The 22813-nt window shown below is 52.4% G+C and overlaps 1 protein-coding gene across 1 annotated transcript in view; it reads left to right on the forward strand.

The window, feature by feature from the left end:
- The first annotated feature begins 2118 nt into the window (after positions 1–2118).
- Positions 2119–22813, forward strand: part of CDH22 (cadherin 22) — a 78670-nt gene continuing 57975 nt past the window's right edge. Inside the window, exon 1 of the mRNA XM_077187542.1 lies at positions 2119–2663. The gene's annotated coding sequence lies outside the window, so the exon portion shown is untranslated. The remainder of the gene's footprint in view (positions 2664–22813) is intronic.

A 22813-nucleotide genomic window follows, 5' to 3' on the forward strand; every position in this document is an offset into this window, starting at 1 on the left:
GTGTGACCTGGCATGCTCTGAAGCACCACTGATTTTGGGTGTCATGGAAGGTCATAAAGTGTCATAAAGTGCCTCATTGTGGTGCTCTCCAGGGCTCCTCTGGGAGCTGGCTGGGACAGGCTGCCTGGCCTTACCAGCACCTGCATGGCAGCAGCAAGAGGGCATGGAATCATGGAGTCACAGGATGGTTTGGGTTGGAAGGGACCTTTAAAGGTCAGCTAGTTCAACCCATGTGTGATAAGCAGGGACTTCTTCAACGAGATCAGGAACAGAGCTGCTGTGTCACAGGGGTGGGGGCAGTGGGAGGAGAGACAAATCATCTTTGTCTTCAGAACAAGAGGCTCTTAGCAAAAACAAGCTGGAAAAGGGCACCATGACTACAGACAAGTGCTGGGACCATCTCCTCCCAGTGTCACACCAGTTTATTGGATGCTTCCAGCCAGGTGGGCTCAGCTCCACCTGCACTGTGCGAGGTGACCTCTTGGCTGTCCCAGGGAAAGGATCTGGGTGTCCCCAGTGCCAGTGTCCTAGCTGGCACAAGAGCCTTGCAGGTGTCCCAGGGCCAGATTGGCACTGAGCACACGGTCTCTGTTTGCAGACTGTGTTGGCAGTGCAGCAGCTGTGCTCCAGGCTTTGCTCCTTTCCCTACAAGAGCATCAGGCTCAAGTGGGATCCACTTTGGCAGCAGTGCTTGCAGCTGGCAGGTCTCTCAGTCTCACACTGGGATTGAGGACATTTCTAGATGCTTCTGTGTCTGAAGGGGCTGATGTGGAGCATTTCCTGGGATGTCTTGAGGGTCCCCTTGGCCTTTGAGGATGGGAGTCACGCAGCAGTAGGATGGTGGGAAGCCTTGTGCCAGCCAGTGCAAAGGTGGGAAATAAAGCTGCCAGAGCTGCTGCTGGATCTGCATCCTGCTCATCTTTTGGTCCTGGAAAGGAGGAGCCACTCCTCCTGGATCCATGCTGTGCTTATAAGCCTCTCTTTTGCTTTCCCCTCATCTCTCTCTCACCTTCAGGGCACCTGAACAGGAAGCACCAGATCCTGTTTGTGGATAACCTGCTACTGGGTTATACTGTTTCTTGACCAAATTGGCCAAACAGAGGATTTTTTTGTCTTGTACACAAGGTGCTGTACAAATGGAGCAACACAGCATTCCCTCCTCTGGTGTTCCCTTGTGTTCCTTTCAGGGCCAAACTCCAAATAGCAGAGAATGCCGTGGACATAGGAGAGCATTTTCTCCTGGTAAGATGTGAGTGTCTGGGCAGTAGAGACTGGGAAATGTCCCACTGGAGTCTGTTTGCCTGAGCTGTGACTAAAACCTGACTTGCAAGAGCAGATTTATCCATCCTCAAATACAGTGCTGCAGTCTCACCAGCCTTGAGCTTTCTCCTGCTTCCATCTTCCACTGGCCCAGAGTGGTCTGCACACCCAGCATCCTGCTGCTGGTGTGTGACTCTACTGCAGGCAACAACTGTGCTGCCACTTGTGCCCCTGCACCCTCAAATGCTGCTGGACCAGGACAGTGCCCACCATGCTTTGAGCAAGACTCTGGAGAGGCACCAAAGAGCTGAGGTTCATGTGAGGATGCCAACAGCCACGGTGCATAGAGTGGGAGGGGGTCTGACAGCCCCAGGCTCAGCCCCAGAGGTGCCCAGAGCCCCTGACAGAGCTCCTGCCACGATGCCACTGGGCCATCAATGTCTGGCACCGCTCGAAGGCAGCACAAGAGTGGGCTGGGGTCTCTCTGATGCCTGGCACCCCGGCTCAGTCCCGTGCTCCACGCACTGAGTCACATCCCAGCACCGGGCACAGGAGGGTTGGCCCTGACCTGGGGGTGGCCAGCTCTGCCCCTGCCCCTGTCCGCGCCCCGCTCCCGCCCCCGGGGCGGCCGGCAAGGCACCGGGGCGGCGGAGGCGATGCGGGCGCCGGGGCGGGGGCAGCGCGGGGTGCGGAGCGGAGCCGAGCCGCGGGCAGAGCCGGGCCGGGCCGGGCCGAGCCGCCCCCGGGGGCCGCGGAGCCCGCGAGGTCGCGGGGCCGCATCCCGGGACCGGGCGGGTCCCCAGGGCGGGTCCCTGGGGGAGGCCCCGGGGCCAGCCCGGGGCGCGGACCCGGCGCTGCATTCTCAGAGTCTCCAGCAGAGGCTGGGCTGGGCTGGGCCGGGCCGGGCAGGGCTGGGCAGGGCTGGGCTGGCGGGGAAGGAGGGGAGGCAGGCAGGGAGCGAGGGGGAGGAAGGCGGCTCTCGCCGCACATGCAGCCCCCGCCGCGCTCCCGCCGCCCGCGCCCCGCCTGCGCCCTGCCCGCCCGGTGCCAGCACCGGCTCCGCTCGCCGCCGCCGCCGCCGCCGCTCGGGGCTCCGCGCTGCTGCCGGGGCTGCGATCCGCTCCGTGCCGGGGCGCAGGAGCTGCGCTCCGCTCCGTGCCCGGCTGCCCGGGCTGCCGTCCGCCCCGTGCCCGGCTGCCGAGGCTGAGATCCGCCCCGTGCGCCGCTGCCGGGGCTCCGCTCCGCTCCGTGCCCGGCTGCCGAGGCTGCGCTCCGCTCGGTGCCCGGCTGCGGGGGCTGCCGGGGCTCCGCTCCGCGCCGGGGCCGCGCCGGCGGGGGCCGCGCACGATGCCGCGGGAGGCCGAGCGCCCGGCGCGGGGGAGCCGCCGCGGCCGCCGCCCCAGGTAAGAGCCGGCGCGGGCGGGGGCTCGGGGGGCGGCGGGGGAGCCCAACTTCTCCGTCCCTCGCCGCGCCGCAAACTTTGCCGCCGCTCGGCGGGGCTGCGGCGGGCGCTCCCCGCGGGTGAGCGCGGGCTCGGCCCGGCCCCGGGGTCGCCGCCGCCTCGGGCCGGGCGGTCCCGGGGTGCCCCGACTGCCACGGAGTGCCCCGGTCTCCTTGGTGTCGGCGGGCGAAGCCAGAGGTTTGGTGCCTCCGGCGCGGCCGTGCCAGCCGCGGGTCCGAGCACACCCTCCAATTAAAACAGTCTGGTGCTTGAAGAGCTGCAGCTCCTTTTTTAACCGGTGGTATCTTAAAACATCCTCTTCGGGCTCCTTCCTACCCAAGATCCATCTCCCCATTTCTCTCGCTGAGACCGGAGCTCTCGTACCCATTCCGTGCCCATTCCGCACGGAATTTGCTTTGGGCTTGTGTGGATGCGTGCCTGCTATGCCCGAGGAACCCAGCGGGAGCCCTTCGAGCCGACCGGGTAACATCTCCCTTCACAGAGCCACATTTTTTTTCTAACAACAAACTAAAAATAACTGTTCTAAAACTAGCACTTTCCTCATTTAAAATGTGGTTCCCAACTGGCTGTGCACAGGCCTTCTGGGAGCGGGATCTGCAGCCGCATCCGCTCCCTGCGTGCCCTGGCCCAGCGCTGCCGCGCCAGGTGCCGCTCACCCGCCCTGGGCTCCCGCGGGCACTGCCGTGGGTCTGGGAGCGGAGCCATGCACTCGATGCCTCTTCGTTTTATTTTGGTTTCTGACAGTTCTAACATCCTGCACAGGCTGGGGACATCTGCCCTGTGTTCTCCTCTAACCTGGTTTTGTGCATGAGCAAGACCAGTTGCAGGGGTGATGGTGTAGGCAGCGGCGAGGAGGGGCAGGCTCGGGAGTTCAGGCTTAACTTCATGAGACAATGCAGTGCACCCCAGGGAAGCCTTTGGACCTGAGAGGGCTACGGAGAATGGGTGGGTGGGTGGCTCCGCAGAGCTCTAGTTCTCCAGAGCTTGTTTGCATGGCCTGAGGAAATAAATGGGGGAATGTGCCTCTCTGTTCCTGCTCCTGGGCTGGTCCTTGCGCTGTTAAAATGCTGTGTGTTGCAACACAGGCTTGCATACCACTGAGGAAATCTCAGCTCATGACTGTTTCTTTGGGACCTGTTTCTGTCTCTTCAGGGTACCCAATGCACAGAGCATGGCTGAAGCCTGCAGTCTCTGTACTATTGCTCAGAACCTGGGCTTTGCCATGTTTTCCCTATGAGGCTGATGAATGCTCTCCACTTCTTTCAAGAGCGCTGGGTAATGAGTATTTGCAGCAAACAATTATCAGGGTTGGAGATCATTGTCCTGGTACATCAGTTTTTAAATGCTGAAAATAAATTGTTTCTCTGGCTTTAAGTCTGAGACGGTTCCTCTGTGCTGGTGCTGTGTTTGTTTGTGTTCAAGGCCAAAAGGTGGTTGTGCTGCTCATTGACGAATTCCCTGAAATGTTGACAGTACCCTGAGAGCAGCACAGGGTAGAGCCCGCTGAAATCTAAATAAGGTGGCCCAGATTCTGTGCTGACTTCTGTCTCACGTACGTCTCTGCTCCAGTGAGGTGAGGGTCAGATCAAGTGAGGTTTGGTCTCTGTATGAAATGCCGGCTGCCGAATAATACAGTGCTGAAATTGGTGGGCTCATGAAAGAAAAAGTATGTGCTGTTTCATAGGTAAAAAAGCCAGTTTTGTTCCTTCTGGGAAAAAAAAAAAGCCCTTTGCTTTTTGGTGCATTGACACTCTATAATATGATATGGTGATTTCATACCTGTGACAGACAAGTGGCTACTGGAACAAGGTCAGTTTTAAAAGTCTTTTTCAAAAGAAGCTAGCAGGCCTCCAGAAAAAGAAAAAAAGGAAAGAAAAGGTTGTCTTTGGGTTAAGAATAACAGTTAAAATCCTATTCTTCCTAGCTCCATCCCAAAAAATACTATATTTTCATGATTTAAATGTCATGTTTGAACAAGTCATAGTTCTTTCTTGTGTTTAAGGATTATGAGAAAAGGGTCACAATTTACTGTTTGTTGTTTATATTGTCTGGTCAGCTTTTGGGCTTATTTTTTTGCACATTAAAAATAATACTGAGCTGGCAAGGCTTTTTTTGTAGCAAATTTTACTTTTGTACTCATAATCACTATCCCATAGCAGTAAAATTTGGCTGGAAATGTTGCAGAGGGAATGTTTGTTTATTTGAAGCCCCTTTTTCAACCCACAGACTTTATTTCATTAGAAGGATTAGATTGTTCATGAAAGCTTTGAACAAAACTGGACTTCAGGTGGGATTTAATCTGCTGTTATTCCTTTAAAGTACAACTACGTATTTTTTCAAATAATTAGTTTTTATATTTTAAAAGCCCACATTTTAAAAGCAAAGGAAAGCAGTTTGAAAAAGAAATGGTGTGGTGACACTTGGGTTCTTCTGACATCATGTCGCTGAAGAGTATTCGTGCATAAGGATACAGCCATGTATGAATTTGTGCTGTTATCTTTTAACCATGTGGTTATGCAACTGTGTTTGGGTTTACAAGCAGTGACACTTCTCTGCAGATAAGTCCATGCATATCCCGAGGCACAGGCCATTTTGAGTGATCTGCTTTCTTGAAAAATTACATGTAAAGATGAGGTGGGTGTGAATCCCAAGCAGATTGCTTGCCCGAGGTTGTAGGTGGACACGGTGTACAGCTCCTTGCTGTTCTCAGGATCTCTTTTGTCTCTGCCACCGGTCTATCTCATGGTGGTTTTTTGTGGAAGGGGTGCCCGATGGGGAGGGATGCCACCAGCTTAGCCTCAGGCTGTTTGTTGCTGTGGGAATGCCCTGGGCAGCCCGTGCTCTTGGCTCTGCAGGGATCAGGGTCCCCGGTGTCACCTTGCTCCCAGCTGTGTGGCAGTCCTGGGCTGCAGGTGAGGGCACAGAGCTCTGTCCTCTGCCTTGGCTGCTGCAGCATTCTCAGGGCTCATGCCTGCATGTCCCTGCGAGCTGTGCCACTTGGGAAGTCCCTGCTCTGCTCCAGCAGAAAAGCCAAGGCTTTGGGGCTGGATTTTGACTGCAAATTGCTGCAGACTTGGAGTGTGGGGTTGGACTTGGACTCAGCTGTTTCACCCAACATGAGCTGGGTGTCCACTGCCTCTCAGCTCTGTGGGGCATCTGTCTCTGCAGTTGTGTCCAGTTTGTGGGTTAGTTTCTGCTCTGGAGAGCTGTGGAGGGCTCAGGCATGGGGCTCTGCTCCTGCTGGCAGCCACTGCAGAGACCCATCCTCCCAGTTAGTTCACAGTTTCCTTTTCATTTAGTCATCACTTTCTATTATTTGCGAAGTCCATAAAAGGAATACAGCACATTACAGTAATTTTCAATTTTATCCTTTGCTACAACTCTGCTTTCAGAGTCTAGTCCAAACCTTACTTTAGCCTGGCTCTGTATCTCTTGCATTTCTGTTTCTTTTTACTGTCCTTTGTGCTGTGGCAGGAAGAAGGGAGTTCTGTTTTATCCTGTTGGGGAATGCTTGTTGGATGGCATTTTTGTGCTGGCTCTGGGTACCAAAAGTGGATCTTTCTCCAGCAGTGTCTGTCTTTTGTTACCCCACAGGGCTGGCTGGGATGCCTGCAGAGGGTCTAGGTCTAGCTGTGGGTCTTCTTGGTGATGCTGTTCCTCAGATCCTCTTGCAGTGTGGTTGGAATTCTTCTTGCAAATGGATGTCTCAGCTCTTTGCCAGCATTACAGCACCTTCTTCTGAGGGCCTGTGGGACACTGTGGGCCTGAGCAAGTGGTTGTGGGGCCCACAGCAGCCCCAGAGCTCCCTCAGCTGTTGATGATTCCTGTGCCTGTGCAGCAAAGGGGGGTGCAGGACTGTGCTGGGAGGTGGGAGCACAAGGAGAGACTGTTCATAGCATGGGGGCTGTGCCTCGGAGGCTGGGCATGGCTTTTGTGTTCAAACAGCTTCACCCAGCCTCGGTGGTGGTGAGGGCACACACCAGAGTCAGCTGGGGTAGCTCTCCCCAGACCTCCTAGAAGGCATCTTTGCCTAAAAGGTGGGGGACAGACCCTGCTGAGGCCCCTGCATTTTTCTTCTTGAAAGCAGGTGTAGTTGTGCCCTGGGGCATAGGAGAGGCAGCCAGCCCAGAGCTGATCCATCTGTGCTCCAGCCCAGAGCTGGTCCATCTGCTCCAGCCCAAGGGCCAGGCTTGCCTGGGTCATTTTTTGCTGCTACACCTACAAACTGGAAATCAAGGTGCTTTTCAGAAAGTGTCTCCTTTCTGCTGGGTGCCCCATCTCAGCATAGCTCACTGAACACAAGGCAAGGTTGCAATAATACTCATTGCAGGAAGGGCAGCACTTCTGTGTTCACAGTCCTGCCCTCCTGCTCTTGTCTGGGAAATCTGCACTTGCCTCCTCTCTGCCTGCTGTGCCCTGTTCTGCTGTCCTGCCTTGCTCTGGCAGTGCCATCCATGAGCCTGGAGAAAATAAACCCAACAGAACTCATTCAGTTTTGACTCTGCTCAGTGCTGCACTTCCTGATTTCAGATCTCTTGTGGGAGAGCCATGCCTTAGCTGACACTCCTTAGCCCACTGCTCTGGGCTAAGTGCCTGTTAGCACTGCTGTCACACTGTTGTGTGCAGGGGCTGCTCCCCAGGCACAGCCACCTTGCTTGTCTCACACTGTCACTGCTGTCACGTGTGCTGAATTTGGCCCTGCCTGGCTCATGATGGAAGCTGAGGCTGTGATGGAGGTGAAGCACCCACGGATTTGTGACTGCTCTGCAGGAGCAGAGCTGGGAGGATCCTGACTCTGGATAGGGCACTGGTGTGCCAGGACTGGTCACTGCATGGGCTCAAGTGGTCCTGTGCTTTGCTTATGGCACTTCTGTGAGCTTTGCTGATTGGGAAATCAATCAGGAAATCATGCAAGCAGAATTGTTTGTCCAATACGCTTTTGCAGACACCCCCTGCCCCTCTCTGTTACTCCTCTCTGCTACAGTACTCAAGAGAACACCAAGGGGAAGGAGAATGGGCTCACTCCTCTTTGACACTGGTGTGCTCACCATTGCTTTTTCACATGGGGCTTTATTAATCTCTTCCCAATTGGCTGTAGCCAGTGGCATTAACAACTGCAGGTGACTTGGAGCTTGAGGCCCTCAACTCACCTGAAGCTGCTGATGGCCAGAAGCTTTCCACAGCCAATGATGGGATGTGAAGGTAGTCGCCATAGAAACATCTTGGGCAATAAAAGGAGCCTTGAAAGCTCTGAATGCCTTTTGGCAGGAGCCCAAGTGTGAATGTGGGTACAGGTAGTGGTGTTCACCCTGCAGACCAAGGCTGTGAGTGAGATATTTGGAAACAGCAGCTGTGGGACCAAGCACAGAGCTGAGCACTGCTTTGGTAAGCTGGCACTTCCCTGAGGTTTTGATGGCAAAAGGGTGAGATGTGGTCACAATACTGGCCCGGCAGGAGGGAGCTCATTCCCACAGATGAGCTGTCCAGGTCTGTGCAGCAATCAGCCCCTCCTGGGTGCTGCAGCCACAGGCTTGGGGCAGCTTCGTCCCCAGTGCTGTGCATGGCAGCCCCTGGGGACCCAGCACAGCCTCTGCAGGTGACATCCATCTGTCTCTGGACTCCTCCTTGGGCACTGCTGCCCTTCCCTGTGCTCTGGTGAGCTGTGTGCAGGCAGACACCAGTCCAGGAAGGGCCCCATGCCCACCTGAGAGGTGCTGGAGCTGGGTGCCCTGGGCTGTGTCCCCTTGGCCCTGGCCTGGGTCTGCCCCCTTGATGCCCCTCTGCTGCCTTTGGGGCAGAGCCTGGGAGCCCCTGGCTGGCTGTTTGCTCACAGGCTGGCCAGGGAGCCTGATCCTCTGCCCTGCGGGGCAGATGGAGCCTCTGGCCCCACTGTTGGCCAGAGTCAGCGAGGACAGATAAAGGCTTGGCTGGTCCAGAGGAGCCATACTGGTCTGGCCGTGCCAGGAGGGAAGAGAGCTGGAAGCTGTGGGCCAGACCCTTGTTCTGGCAGCCTCCTGCTCTGGAATGGATGTTCCCTTGAGCCAGACAGTAACTCCTGTGTGTGCCTGGGGATGCTGCACTCCCTTCTCCAGTGCTGCTTCCTTGCGTCTCTGTCTGTCACACTGGGATTATCTCCCTCTGCTCCTACTGCAGCTTCTTCCCGGAATCCCAAATCCCCAAAATGCTGTTTCTCCAATAATCCTTGTCATTAAAAGTGGCTCCTAAGCTCCGAGCACCTCCTCCTGTCCTCATCACCCTCTCTAGAGAGAATCAGTTTGAGTTGTGCATGTACTAACAGTGAGAAAATCATCTTGTTAACCTGGGCCAGGACACTGTTTTGTTCCACCCCCACTGCTACCAAACTGCAGAGTTACCCTTGGATCTTTCTGTATTTTCACTATTCAGTGGTTTTGGCTGTGTGAAAATGTGCTTTTTTTGCTATTGTTATGGCCCCAGCTAGGCATGTGGCTGTTGACATGTGACAGCAGTTGTGCCTGTGTGGACAGGGAATTGTTTCCCCTGCCACTGGAGTCCGGAAGGTCGAGGACAGACAGGTGAGGAGGGAGGGATTGCTTTGAGAGCTGGACTTCACCAGCTTTCTGAGCTTGGCTGCCTTCCCACTTATGAAATACAGCTAAACCTTTTGATGGCAGGTAGGAATAGCTGAGCATCAGCAGAGTCCTTAAGAAATTACATCCCTGCTTAAACTTTTCAAAAGTCAGCTGAACACCCGTTTGCTACAGCCCTCCCGGGCTGTTTCCCAGTGGCACAGTGTTTTTTCCAAAATAATTCCTGCTGCAGCAATACTGTCCCAAGGCAGGGCACCCATTCCCTGGGCACCCTGAAATCTTACTGTGGCAGCTCTGGGGGGTTGTGGTGGTGTGTAAGGCGAGCCCCCAAAGTGTAGTAAAAAAAAGGGCAAGGAGACCTGCTCCTTTTTTAATGCCTTTATTTATGAAATCAGCTCTGTGTGCTGCTGCTCCCTTCAGCGACGTGGAGGAGGAGGAGGTAAAACAGCTTTGCTGTGTAGCAGAGCTGGGGCTTCCACCCTCATGAGCGTGCCTAGGAAAACTGCAAAGTTCATTGTCTGAAATCCTCATCCTGGTCCTGTTCTGGTGAGGTTATGGTGACAACCCAAAATCACACCCATGGAATAGGGCAAGGGTTCCCGAGTAGGACATGTCACTCAGTCCCTTACACCACAAGCTGGCTCCTCTTTTTAGGGTGTTCTTCTCTCGAATTGCACATTGTGTCTCAATTTACATGTTACTCACATGTCACCTTCTCTATGGCTAAAGCCATTTCGGGATGAAATGCACAGGCAAGGGGCCGCTGGGTAGGGTGCCCAACAACACTGACAGTCAACAGAATCAACACATTCAACGCGGTAATTAACATTTAACAACCAACAAACAGGGCAAACATCGATTTACTGAGTTATCCTATAAACTTGTTCGTAACAGCGGGGCCGAGCCGGGCTCCGGCTGCTCCCGGTACCAGGAGGGGGACACGGGCCGGGGGCTCCCGGTACCGGGAGGGCGACACGGCCGGGGGGATCCCGGTACCCGGGGCGGACACGGGCGGGGGGATCCCGGTACCGAGGGCGGACACGGCCGGGGGGATCCCGGTACCGGGGGCGGACACGGGCGGGGGCTCCCGGTACCGGACGCGGGCGGGGGGATCCCGGTCGGGCCGGTGCCGGCAGAGGGAGCCAGCCTTCCTCCGTTCCTGTGCGCAGCCCGCCGTGCCAATTAACCAATTAATGCGAAAGAGGTGAGCTGAGAACAGGGTCCTCCATTGGGCAGTGGCTCTGTGGTCTCGCTGAGGCTGAGAAGTGACAGTGTCTTTCCCAAATCCCTCTCTTGTGCTTTGTTGCCCAGATTCACCTCTCAGGTGAGCCCTCGGGTGGGTTTGGTGTGGCCCAGCTTTGTGCAGGACAGGGCAGCCTCGGTGGCAGGTGTGGCAGGGCTGATGGCAGCGCCTCGGCCGGCTGGGTGTGTGGGCAGGGGACAAACCCCAGGTGTGCAAAGGGCTGGGGCTGCCACTCTGAGTCCCCAGAGTGACCAGGGGCTGGGGCTGACCCTGCAGATGGAGAATGGCCTTGCCCAGGAGCTGGGTTAGTGAAGGCAGAGGAGGGGTTTTGATCTGGAGCTCTGCAGTCCTGCCTAGAGGACTGTTGTGCTGACAGATGATGCTGCTCCTGTTCTTGGTATCACAAAGCAATGGACATAAGGAGTGAATGCAGGCACTGAACCCTCCCCAGATGGAGTAGCCACCACAGGTGAGCATTTTTGGATTTTTCTCTTAAAAAGCAGTTTTGTGTAATGGGAGACTTGTGTCTGCTGGGAATGGTGCTGGAGCCCTCAGCTGAGGCTTTAAGTGGTTTTGCACCTGGGGTGCTAATGTATTTCAGTGGATAGATGGGACGTGGGGTGGTGCTTGGCTGCTCCAGAACTGGAGATGTGAGCTCTCATCACAGGACTGAGAGGCTCCAGGCACTGTGCAAGGAGAATGGCAGCTTCTCATTCTGCCACTCTGCTGCTTTCTGGTTAATGCCTTTGGAAGGGTGCAGTCTGATTTCCTCTGCTCTGGCTGTGAACGTGCCCTGTACTGGTGCAGCCAAGTGTTTTGAGCCTGTTGTGGGATAGCCTTGGTAAGCAGCTAAGCCCCACACCGCCAATTATTCACTCCCTCATTCCCAAGTGGGTCATGGGAAAAGGAAAGGAAGAGTAAAAGCAAGAAAATGTGTGGGTTGAGATAAAAATGGTTTAATAAGTGAAAGTGGAAGAAGAGAGAAAGAAAACAAGGGATGCAAAGGCAAACACTCACTGCCTTCTCTGCATGGACTGATGTCCAGGAGTTTCTGAGCTAAGGGTGGCAAACCCCCCAGGATCCCTCCTCTCCCTTTTTGTTGCTGACAGGGACAGGGTAGCTTTGTGGTTGATCTGAGTAATCCACTCCCAAACTCTTGTGCACCCCCAGTCTGTTTACTGGGGACATGGTGAGAAGCAGAGAAGGCTTTAACACTGCAAACACCATTTGGCAGGAGCTAAAATATCAGCGTGTTACCAGTTTTGTTTTGGTCACAAACCTAAAACTCAGCAGCAAGTAAAGCTAATTAACTCCCAGCCACACCCAGTACAGTTAAACACCTTTTAGTGCTCATACTGAGGGAGATGCCTTGGAAAAGAATCCTTGTCAGACCTGGGCAGCGGGAGATGGAGCCTCTGTCCTGTGGATCTGCTGGCCAAGACACACTCAGGCTGACCAGGACAGAGGTGTGGGGTGCTGCCAGGCATGGTGTGTGTTGGGAGAAGCTGGAGAAACAGCAGAGTGCTGGAAAGCAAGCCTGGGTAAGCAGGACTGTGTGTCAGTGGTGAGCTGGTGTAGATGCTCCTCATGCTTCAGAGGGCTGGGGCTGGCAGGACAGGCTCTGACCTGGGGCTGCTCAGGGCTGCTGCTCAGCATCTCCCTTCAGCTCCTGGCCACAGGCTCCAGTCAAGTTTGTTGCTTCTAAGGAGGCATTTTCCAAACCTTAGTCTGTCCCAGAAGGAGAAAATCCTGCAGCTGAGCTTGTATTGCTTATAGTAAGCACTGTCAGGGTTGTGAAAAGCTGCTGTGAAATAGAAACGATAGGGAGGGACTGTGAAGCACCAGGCTGGAAGCCTTTTCTTTAAACTGCAGCTGAGCTGGACTTAGGCAGAGGTAGGACACAATGTCTGGTCCTGGTTTCCAGAAGGCAGCACATGCATTTCCCTTGTGAGAGATCAAAGGCTGGGACTGAGACTCATCTGTATCTTTTTTATATCTAGTCCATCACTGTGCTATCTGGTGCTTCCCAAGTATATATAGAAATGGCTTCTTTTTTTTCTTTGTCCTCTTCTAGACAATGCCTGGAGTCTTTGATAACTTTTTTATGTTTCATATGTTTTTGTGTGTGAGGTCTGTCTGTACCTCTGTGTACCAAGATGTGGAAAGCTGTTTGATGAGTGAATGCTCTTGGTGTCCTCCACCATGGGGGCCCAAGGAGTGCCCAGATGCAGTGCTTGTGTCTGGCTTGGTCCTGAACCTCTCAAAGGTTTGTAACCAGCCCTGCTCAGGGCAGCTGTGTCTTGTTTTTCTGTTTTGGAATCACCATGGCTGTGTGCTCAAGGTGTGAGTTTGGTGTCACACCCTTGTGAGGTGTGAGGGGGAAGACATGCACAGCAACTCAGAGGCCCAGGGGGGCTAGAATGGCTTCTTGGCTGGACACTGCTTGGCTCTGGATGCCCAAACTCTGCCTGAGGTTGCTGCCAGCCCAGCAGCCTGAGTTAGGTGGTGGTTGGAGAGGAACACGTTTAGTCTGTGCTGCAGTCCTGGCTGACACAGTCCAGTGTCCAGCTGGAGCAGTGGGGGCCTGGAGATCAGAGTGGCAGCACACAGGGGGTGATGTGCAGTTTGGATTTCAGCACTTGTGCAAGGGACAGCATAGATTGGTGGGCTCTGGGCTGGGGATTTGGGGCTGTGTGAATGGGTTCTGATGTGACTGTCATCAAGGGAGCTGGGAAGGAGTGTGCAGGGAGAAGTGAAGCAGCCCAGAGGACAAAGGGAGTGTGAGCAAGGGTGTGCAGAGCAGTGGCAGAGCAGGATGCAAAGGGTTAATGTGTGTGAGGGTGACAGAGCTGGAGGAAAACCACACAGGAAGGTGGCTGTGGCTGTACAGGTGTCCTGCCACCTCTGCCTCCTCCAGGCACAGAACTGCTTTGGGGGGAGTGGGGGTGCCCAGAGCCAGGGTCTGTCTGTCTGTCTGTCTGTCTGTCTGTCTTTGTCTGTGGGGATCTTTGTCAGAGTGGCGGCTGTACTGACTGCAGAGGGTTGGGTCAGGGGAGTCCTGTGTGTGCCCTGGGTGTTCTCAGGGAGATCCCTTGCTGAAGCAGTGCCAGGCTGGCAGCCTGGGCTGGGGCAGGAGGACTGGGAGCTGCAAATGGCTGCTGCCCCTGCCTGTGTGAGTGTCTGTGCCCCCTCCTGCACGCCCACACTCCCACATGTTCCAGCACAATCCTGCTTGCTCACGTGTATGTATATCCCCTTTGCTCTATTCTTTCCCATGCACTTTGTCCATCTGCTTTTCTGTCCTCCCTGTTGCTACTGTAATCTCTCTTTTTCTTCCTCCCTTTGTTGCCTGGGCTGCTTTGCTGCCTCTGACTTCACCGTGTCCCTCTTTATTCCTTTTGATAATAATAACATTAGAACCTACATACAAGGCCCCAAGGTCCCAGCTTTGTGCAGATACATGAGGAAAGACCCTTCAAAGCCTGGTGCTGGCTTGAGAAGATTCTCACAGCCTCACTATTTCCAGGAGTGTCAGAGGCAAAGGGCTGGATTGTGAAATAAGCCCCGTGCAAAACCTCATGCTGTGTCCTCTGTCCATCCAGGAATGTCAGAAGTGAAGATGCCAGTCTTGTTTGATGGAGTTTTACACCAAAGCCCTGAACCCCTGTGCCTGATGGAGGAACTGAATGATTAATTCCCCTTTATCAGTTGTGCTGAGCAGAGTGGTTGTTCCCAGGGCTCCCAGTCTGTCCCTTCCTCTTTGTGCTGTTGGTTTGGTAGTGACATTAAAGTGAAGCTACTTGCAGATTCTGTTCCAGTCTGCTGTGTTCATGTGCTTCAAGCTTTCAGAAATGTTCTCCCTTTCAACTGCAATTTGCACATTTGGCCTCTGCTGAGAGGTGATGCTTCAATGGGATGCTGAAGTCTGGTGGTTGGGAAGCAGTGTTTCTGTGATGCACTGAGCTTTGCATGTGTGATACCCACTGTATTTCCTGTGCTTGAAGGCCCTGTGTGGCTGCTGGATGCTGGTTCACAGTCTGCAAATACAGCACTGGGGGAGTGGTGGAGGAGGAATCAAATCTTTTTCTTCACTCAGCAAAGTGGTCTGAGTTCCTTGCAGAGGGAAAGCTGGTGCTGTATTCTTGCAGAATCATATCCAGAGACCCACAGATTTGTCATAAGGATGTATCTCTGCTGTGCTAGTCCATCACAATTCAGAGCTAGCAAAGGGCTCTGAAATCAGGAGACACATCTAGCACTTTTTGTCCCTCTTAAAGCCCTCCAAGGAATGTACTTCCAGCGTGTAGTGGGCTCTTTCAGCCTTGTTCAGCCACACTCCAGTTTTCTGATGCTTCCACTTCAGCTTTCTCATAGGTGAACCTTCTGTTATTTATGCCTGTGTCCCAAATCTCCTTGCTGAGAGCTGGATTTGGGAAAAGAGCAAGCAGTAAAATCAAAAGCCATCACCTGTTCCTATGGTTTGCTGCTCTTTGCAGCCCTTTGAGTTTATGTACAGCAAATGTCTGTTGCAAAGTCTGTCCCTGCAAACAGCAACAGGTTGTTTTGGGGTATTTGCTTCCCCTGTGATTTCTCTTTGAGCAGCATGACTCAAGAACAGTAGAAGGAGATGGGGGTGGGCTGCAGCAGCAGGACCCTCTGGTTTTGTCTCTGCAGTGAAGGGGCTGTAACACCTGTGCCAGCCTTTTCCTGGGCACTTTGGAGCCTTTTTGCCAGCATTTACATCAGTCACTTTGTTGGAGCTGGCTGCCAGCAGGATCATTTCCTTCTTTCTTTGGGCAAAGTGCCTCAGAGAGCCTGAGCACACTTTGAGGAGAAACTTGGTCCTTCCACAGACCTGGTGGAAGATGTCATTTGTGGATGCAGTGGGGTTGGCAGCTCTGGATCCTGCACGTGAAGATTTTGGGAATTCCACCTGGGAGCACCTGTGTCAGTGCTGGCAGCAGAGAGCAAAGCCAGGGGCTCCCAGAGCAGGTGGCCAAGGTCTTTCTTGCTGAGATGTCTGGTCCTGCCCCAGGCTCACCACCCTGGGAAAGGGAAGTGGGTGGTGTTAGCTGTTGCTGCTCTGCACCTTCCTGCAGCACTCAGGGGAGTCCCTGATAGCTGAAGATGGAGGAATGTCGCTGTCGAGGCAGTCACGACATAAAGCAGAGACTACAAGCAGTCTCAGTTGGCAACACTTTATTATTGCACATGCCTGATTTTTATACACTTTCCAATTGTTTATGCTTCTTCTATCTTTACTATTGGCCACAATAAATCAACATAATACTATTGGTGAGAAATTATAGTGACTTAACTAACTTTCTAAAAATGCTTCATCCAGCTGCAAAGTTCTTCTGTCTTTCTTCTCTCAGTCTCTTTGGTTACAGCCTTGGAGAGAGCTCCTTATCAGTTTCTTCTTACTTCTCAGCTTCTTCTCGCTCCTTTAGCTAACAGGCCTGCTGTTAGCCCCTTCCACAGAGGAGGAGAGTGATTTCTCCCTGGGGAAGTCACGGTGGAGAAAAATGAACTGGATCTGGCCAGGTGAGATGTTTGAACAGTGCCTGTAAGTTCTCTTGGGGCTGCTCTGTGGTGGCTGCTTCTCCAAGGGTGTGTATTGCTTTGGGCTCATCCTGAAGCTGTTTGGAATGTGGAGAGTTGTCACTATAGGACACAAAAGAACACAAGGGCACACCACTGTTCTCAAGGTGAAGAAAAAAGGGAAGTTTATTTTCTGACTCCAACATTTATAGTTTTCCAAGAGTGACAGTGGGTTGGAGGGTGACAGTGCCACCTCTCCAATGGCACTGGACAAACCAACAGTCCATCAACTTTCTTCTCCTCCATAAAGGAATTCAAAACAATGAGTTATTCACAGAAAGTGTGTGAGTAAGTTTGCTACAAGAATGTCAACATCAGAAGGCTTAGAAAATCTTAAAAAACCAGGGTGACAGAGAGTGGCATCATTTTGCTTACCAGGGGGCTTGTGAGAGGTGTAATATTGCTGGCAGAGCAGAGAAAATTGGTGTCTGTCCAGTACAAGGCACTTCAGACAGGACAGAAATTGAACAGGACCTCGTCACCTGTTGTAACATTCGCTGGTGTGTATTGGAAGATTTGCCCTTCCTCGAGGGAAGGAGGAAGGACCAGCCCTGGCCAAGGCAGTGGGGCTGGCGTGTCTCTCTCTGAAGTGTCCCATCACTGCTGGTGTGCAGCCTCTCCTCCTCTTGCTGGTTAATATTAGCATTCTGTTTGAGGAGCGGGTGATGCAATTAACACAGAGGTGCAGTCATTCATCCTGGCTGCAGGACCCGGGGGATCTGATGTGCTGGGGATAGGAAGCAGAGGCTTTCTGCTGGCAAAGAATGTCACAGCACAGCGGCCACAGAAATGAAAAGCTATTAATAATGATCCCGGAACTTCACTTCCATCAGCTGTTTATTTAAAGGTGCTCCATATTCAAAGCCTCCTGATTTATGTGGGCAATAACACTCACAGTCCTGGGATCACTTTTTTAAGCAAGGCTAATGGGGTGAAACCATCATACTGCGACAGTAGAGATCAAGCTGGGAAAATGATACTGGAGAGAAAAATAAACTATTGCCTAGATAATCCCTGAGCTACGCTGGGCTGGGAGCTGGTGGGAGCTCCCTGCTCTTCCAGCATTTATTAAGGCTTTTGCTTCCTTTTTTTTTTCTTGGTCTTTGTGAACAGAATTTAGTGGGCATGGAAGGATATCGAAATTTGATTTCTACCGAACTGGATGCTAAAATGCTTCTTCATTTGCATGTGAGTGACCTGGTCTCTCTGTCCCTGTCTCCAGAGCTCCCACCTGGACTTTGTCCATTCCCAAAGGACTGGTTCCTCTGGGGGAAGGTGTCTGTGCCCTCTGCTGTGTGGGCTTTGCCTGCAAAGTGGCACAGGAGTGCCTGGGGGGACACAGATTGGGTATTCTGGGCTGTGGCACTGAGGGGACAAAGGGCTGCTCTGCTCTGGAGGTGTCTGGTTTCCATGTGGGTTCTCTTTATGGGGCTGTTTGCCCTTCCAGGGAGGTCTTCTTTGTGGAGCCCAAGTTGGGCCATTGACACATGAAGAAACTCATAGTGGTTTCCTTGTTGTGCAGTGAAACCACGACTGGAGGCCGAGCTCAAAGTGCAAGATGATGGGCTCAGGGCAGGGCATGAGTGTAATGCTGGTTTCTCCTGACTGCAGGTGAGCCCTTGGTGGACAGGAGCTGCTTTCAGCAGTTCCCTCTGGACCTGGGGCAGTGTGAGCAGCGCCAGATGCTGCCCATCAGAGGATATGTGGTGTCTGCAGGGCAGTGAGCAGCTTTTGGCAAAGGCTGGATGTTTTCCTGGGAGGTGAAATAGCCCTGAGGCCACTGAGCTTGGTTTGAGTGGCTCCTGGGACATGACTGTGAGCACTGCTCATTGTCAGGAGCTGGTAGTGCTGATGTGATTAGTGGAATGAAGCAAATGATTCCAAATAAATAATGCATCAATCATTAATGGTTGAATGCAAAATTTAGCCTGTTGCTGTTGTCTGCAAGTTGCTTACAAGGAGGTCAGTCCTTTATTTTGCAGGAGCTGTTATCTGCAGCTCGTGGGCAGGTGCCGTGCTCTGGGTATTCCTGGCACATCTGCTCCCGTGTGTGGGTCCCTGGCCCTGCAAGAGGCTCTGGTCTCTCCTGTTTGTTCTTTCTGAGGGGGAGATGGGCTTTGTTTTCAGTGGGTGTCTACCAGGGTGGCTCCAGAGGCTCCTGTGGGGCTGAGGTGCTCTGGGGCTTGTTCTCAAGAGCGCTGCTCACCCTGGCCTGTTTGTGCTCAATGTGCAGTCTCAGGGACCTGGGAAGGGACTGGGAGAGCTCTGATCACCTGGGCCGCCCCTCTCCTTGCTGGGCTCCTCTTGGAGACCTTGGCTTTCAAACAGACTTGGCCAAAATGTGGTACCTGTGTTGGAGGCTCAGCTGCCAGGGATTCCTGCCAGCTGTGCTGCAGTGTTCTGCACGGTGCTGAGTCTTAGCAAAGCAGGTTTGCCTCCTCTCTGGGGCATGAGGGAAACATGCTTCACCATTCTGCTTCAGGTTCCTAAATTCCTGTGGTGCCCAGATATTCCTTCTTTTCTTCCTGGTGCTTAGGAGCTCCTGGGGAGCAGGAAGGTTTGGAGCATCTTCTTCCCAACCAGAAAAGCTTGTCTGTAGGCAGGGCAGTGTTGGACTTTAGCAGGATGTTGCAGAAACAATTTTCTTACCCATTATGCTATCTTGTTTCTAATTTTTATTTAATGAGCTCCTCTGAAAAAAAGAAAATCGTTGTAACAGTTTTCTTAAGTGTGAGAGATCAGGCTGAAATTGGCATTAAGGAGACTAATTACACTCATTCTTCCTCCTTGCTAACAGCTGTTTATTGCTGCAGGCTTGTCCTGAGGTGCTGAGGAAGCCACTTAGCTTGGACCAAAGGCACCCAAAGAGGCATCTGCAGTGGAAAGCTGGTACAGGTTTCTGATCTGGGCTGTGCTCACCCAGATGATCTCGTTCCACTGCAGAGAGGGGCTGTGAGAGCTGCAGGTGCAGCCCCCCAGGTGTTGTCCTGGCTTTTTGCTGCTCTCCTGTCCTCCCTCACAACCTCTCAGCTGCATTGTGGAGGATCCTGTGGGGGCCTGGTCTGAGTCTCAAAGTGGCAATGTGCTGTCAGGGCAAGGGACTTCCTCATGCCTTCTGTAAAGAGGGCTTGCAGATCTCCTGTCATGAGGACTGAGGGATTTCCAAGGACAAAATTGCTAAGAGGATTAAGATGTATGGGGAAGAAGAGTGAGCAGCAGCAAGAGACCTTCCTGAAAGTGATGTGTGCCTGCCATAGTATTTATTTCACCAGAGGACTGAGTCTAAACGTGACCTTGAACCTTGAGAAGCAAATTGGAGGAGGTTTCTTTGAACCTTTCTGACTCACTATAATACCCATTTGTTATTCTGTGTAGGAATTTGAGGAGTCTCTCACAAGAGGTAGAAAGTTGCAGACAGAGCTATGAACATCTTCAATTTTCCATTTAATCACACAATATTGAATGATAAATAATTCATGCATCTGCCAAACATTGGCTTAAAAGAAGCCAATTCCCTCCACATTTGTCAAAGTGGAAGAATTCCATTTTGTGCTTTTTTATTTTACTTTGTCCTCTAATTCCTATCCAAATGGCCCCTTTGTCTGGGCCATCAGCTTTGATTCCACCTGTGCTGTTCTGGGCTCATGCCCTTCCTTCCCTGTCACTTTTGCTGGTGTTCAGGGCCAGAAGAAGCAGCAGCAGGAGGCAAGGGGGGGTGATGGTTGTCCCTGTGTGTCCCAGGGCTGGCCACGGGCGCAGCTCTGGCAGGGGAGGCTGGGGAGGGTTCTGTGCCCAAGAGCACTTCAGGCTCCTCAGGAGCTGCTGGGACATGAAAGAGGCAGCTCTCTCAGGAATGCAGCTTCTGGCTTTATACAGGGTGTTTGTAAGGGAGTGCTCTCACACACAGCTCTCTGTCCAGATCCTGAAATGAAAGGCTTGGGCTGAGCTCTAGAGCTCTCTCACCACAGCAGGAGGAGCTCTGTCCATCTCAGAAGTTGTGACAGAGGTGCTGTGATGGCTGCTTCCACCTCCTCTCAGAGACTGTTTTTAAAGACAAATTAAAAGTATTGTATTCACGTAGACAAGGCATGAAAATTCCATATTTGGAAAAGAATTGCTGCAGAGCGAGACCGTTATGGCTGTAAAAACCTCTTCCCTAGGGCAAATGTTGAGATTTTCTTTGCAATTAAAATTTCTTTGAAACTTGGACTAGAGAAGATTTGGAGGAAAAAAAAAAAACCCTCCTAAACTTTGAAAATACTTCTTTCCAAACAATGCTTGTGTGAGAGCTTTAACAAATACTGTTCCTCACAGTGTGTCTGATAGCAGAAAGTGACTGAACATGAGAAGCCAAAAGGTTGTGAATAGCTCCTGCTCTGGCAGTTGCCTCATTTTTCTATTATAATTTCTCAAGGCAGCATCAAAGGGGACAATAATTAAACTTAAAGCAATTTAAAAAGAAGGGAGAAAGAGGCATGTTTAGTCATACAGACCTGAGCATTATGTGGGTACACATTCCTCTGCCAAAACAACTTTTCTCAACCCTGTGCAAGTTGATCTCAGAAGAAAGACAGATGAAGGAGTTCCTTGCTGAGAGAACAGTTCCAAGGAAGCAGAAAGAGGAAATCCAAAGATTTACTTCAAAAATAAGCATGACTAAACTTTTACTACGGATAATGGGTTTTCTGCCCTGTTGTTAAAGCTGAGGCTATGGTAACATCAGAGGGAGAGCTTGATTTTATCATTGTCTGTCTGTCTTCTGTGCTCTCTATCAAGGCTGAAGACTTGCTGAAAGGCAGATTGCTACCAAATGTTGCCTTGCACAGTCTGGACCTGCATTTGGGAAATGCTTATCCAGTGACTGGTTACGTGACCCTTTCACTGTGTAAGACAAAAGTAATTTAAATATCTTAATTCAAAAGCCTCTACAGTTTTGAATCCTTTTGCCACTGATCTCTCCAGCTTTTTTTTACACAGTGCTATCCAGGTCAATATCTCTTGCTATCTCTTGCTTGTTTGGCAAAATTTGGTGGTATTCTGGAAAGGACACTGAGTTAGTGTCTGCCTTCTGCAGGATCCATTTCAGCAGAGGGTGCAATGGGCCAAACCCCAGTTTCAGCAGAGCTTGCAGTGGCAAAAACCTGTCTAGCTTCCAGATGCTCCCACCAGATGTGGCACCAGTATTCTGGTGCTTTGTCCAGCTTTATGTGAGTGTTGAGACTGAAATGGCACTGATGGGATCTGCTGGAGTGGGAGCTTGCAGTGCAGTTACCATCATCTGTCTTGATGTGAGTGGGCAGCCCACACCTTTTCTCTCAGCAGTGCTGCCTTCCCTTACAGAATCAGTGATGTGTGTTCATGTTTTCCAGTCAAGGACACTGGTTTGTGGGGGCTGCAGCCAGGTTGTGCTGTTGGTCCTTGGTGTTCTAAAGCTGCAGAGTATTCCAGAGGGCTCAGTGCATTCCACTGTCCAGCCCAAAGGGGGAATCCTGAGGTGCCTCTTGAATGCTGGAGAGAAGCTGGAGGAGGTTGTGGGGATGTGGGTGGGTGCTTGGCCAAGGTGCTTGGTGTGGTATTGACATCTCCTGTCAAGAGACAGCGTGTGGGATGTTGGAAGCTTGACTGTGATACCCCTGCCTGGCCTGGAGTTGACAGTGGTTTATGTCTGCTGAGATTGCCTCATCTCTTGTCTCTATATTTTGAGGAGAAGTTTATAAAAAGAAAAAAAAATAACCAAAAACCTGTATTTGCCTCATCTTGTCTTACAATATCCAGTAGAGAAAGTGAGCTCCAGAGAGCCTGAGTTCATGTCTTAGCCTTAGGCCTGGAGATTATGAACCATCTTAAAGCTTTGCAGCAGCCTTGCCATGCCTGTATTACCTCCACACAACAGATCTGGGGAGTGTGCTCGAGCCAGCCTGCTCCTTTGCCCAGGAAGGGGAGCTTTAAGCGGATTTGAATCCTGTTTAACAGGAGGAGACGTGGTCACAGCCCGTGCTGCACTGTAGGCAGTGCTGGAAAAGAATTGCTCTTGCAGCAATTGCTGCTTTTTCCTGCCCCATGGCCCAGCAAGGGCTGTCTGAGCCTGGCTGCTGTGCTGCCCACGCTCTCAGATGTGAGGCAGGTGGGCTCCCTGTGGGGTGCAGGCTGAGCTGGCACTGATTTGACCCCAGAGCTGCTCTTGTGCTTGCACGTGGCTTCAGCTGCTCCCGTGGGGTGACACAGCTGACGTGTGGATGGTGCTGCAGCCAGTGCACACCCTCTGAGCTCTCAGGCAGAGGCACAGTGGGGTCAGAAGGAGCTGGGCAGGGAATGGAGGGGGCTGGTTGGTGCTGGAGGTCGGCCCCACTCTTTAGAAAGGGTCTCCAGATGGGTTTGCATGTTCTGGGAACAAGAACTTCTGTGAAACTTGTGCTTTCTTGCTGCTCTGACAGTGGGGCACTTATGGCTGCTTGCTGGGAGTCAAACTAGGAGCTTTTGTCCATCTGGCTTTCTGTCCTGAGTTGTCTCCAAAGGTGCTGTAGTGCTGCCTGTTGGAAGCAGAGCTGCAAACCATTGACAGAGCTGTGACTGTGCTCTGTCTGCATCTCCAGCCTGCCTCTTGTATCTCCCCATGCTCTCCTCTGCAGCCTCCCTGTGAAGTGGCTGTGCTCAGTGCCAAAGCTGGCAGAACCCGTG

This window comes from Agelaius phoeniceus, chromosome 17 (assembly GCF_051311805.1).
Source record: "Agelaius phoeniceus isolate bAgePho1 chromosome 17, bAgePho1.hap1, whole genome shotgun sequence".
NCBI lineage: Eukaryota > Metazoa > Chordata > Aves > Passeriformes > Icteridae > Agelaius > Agelaius phoeniceus.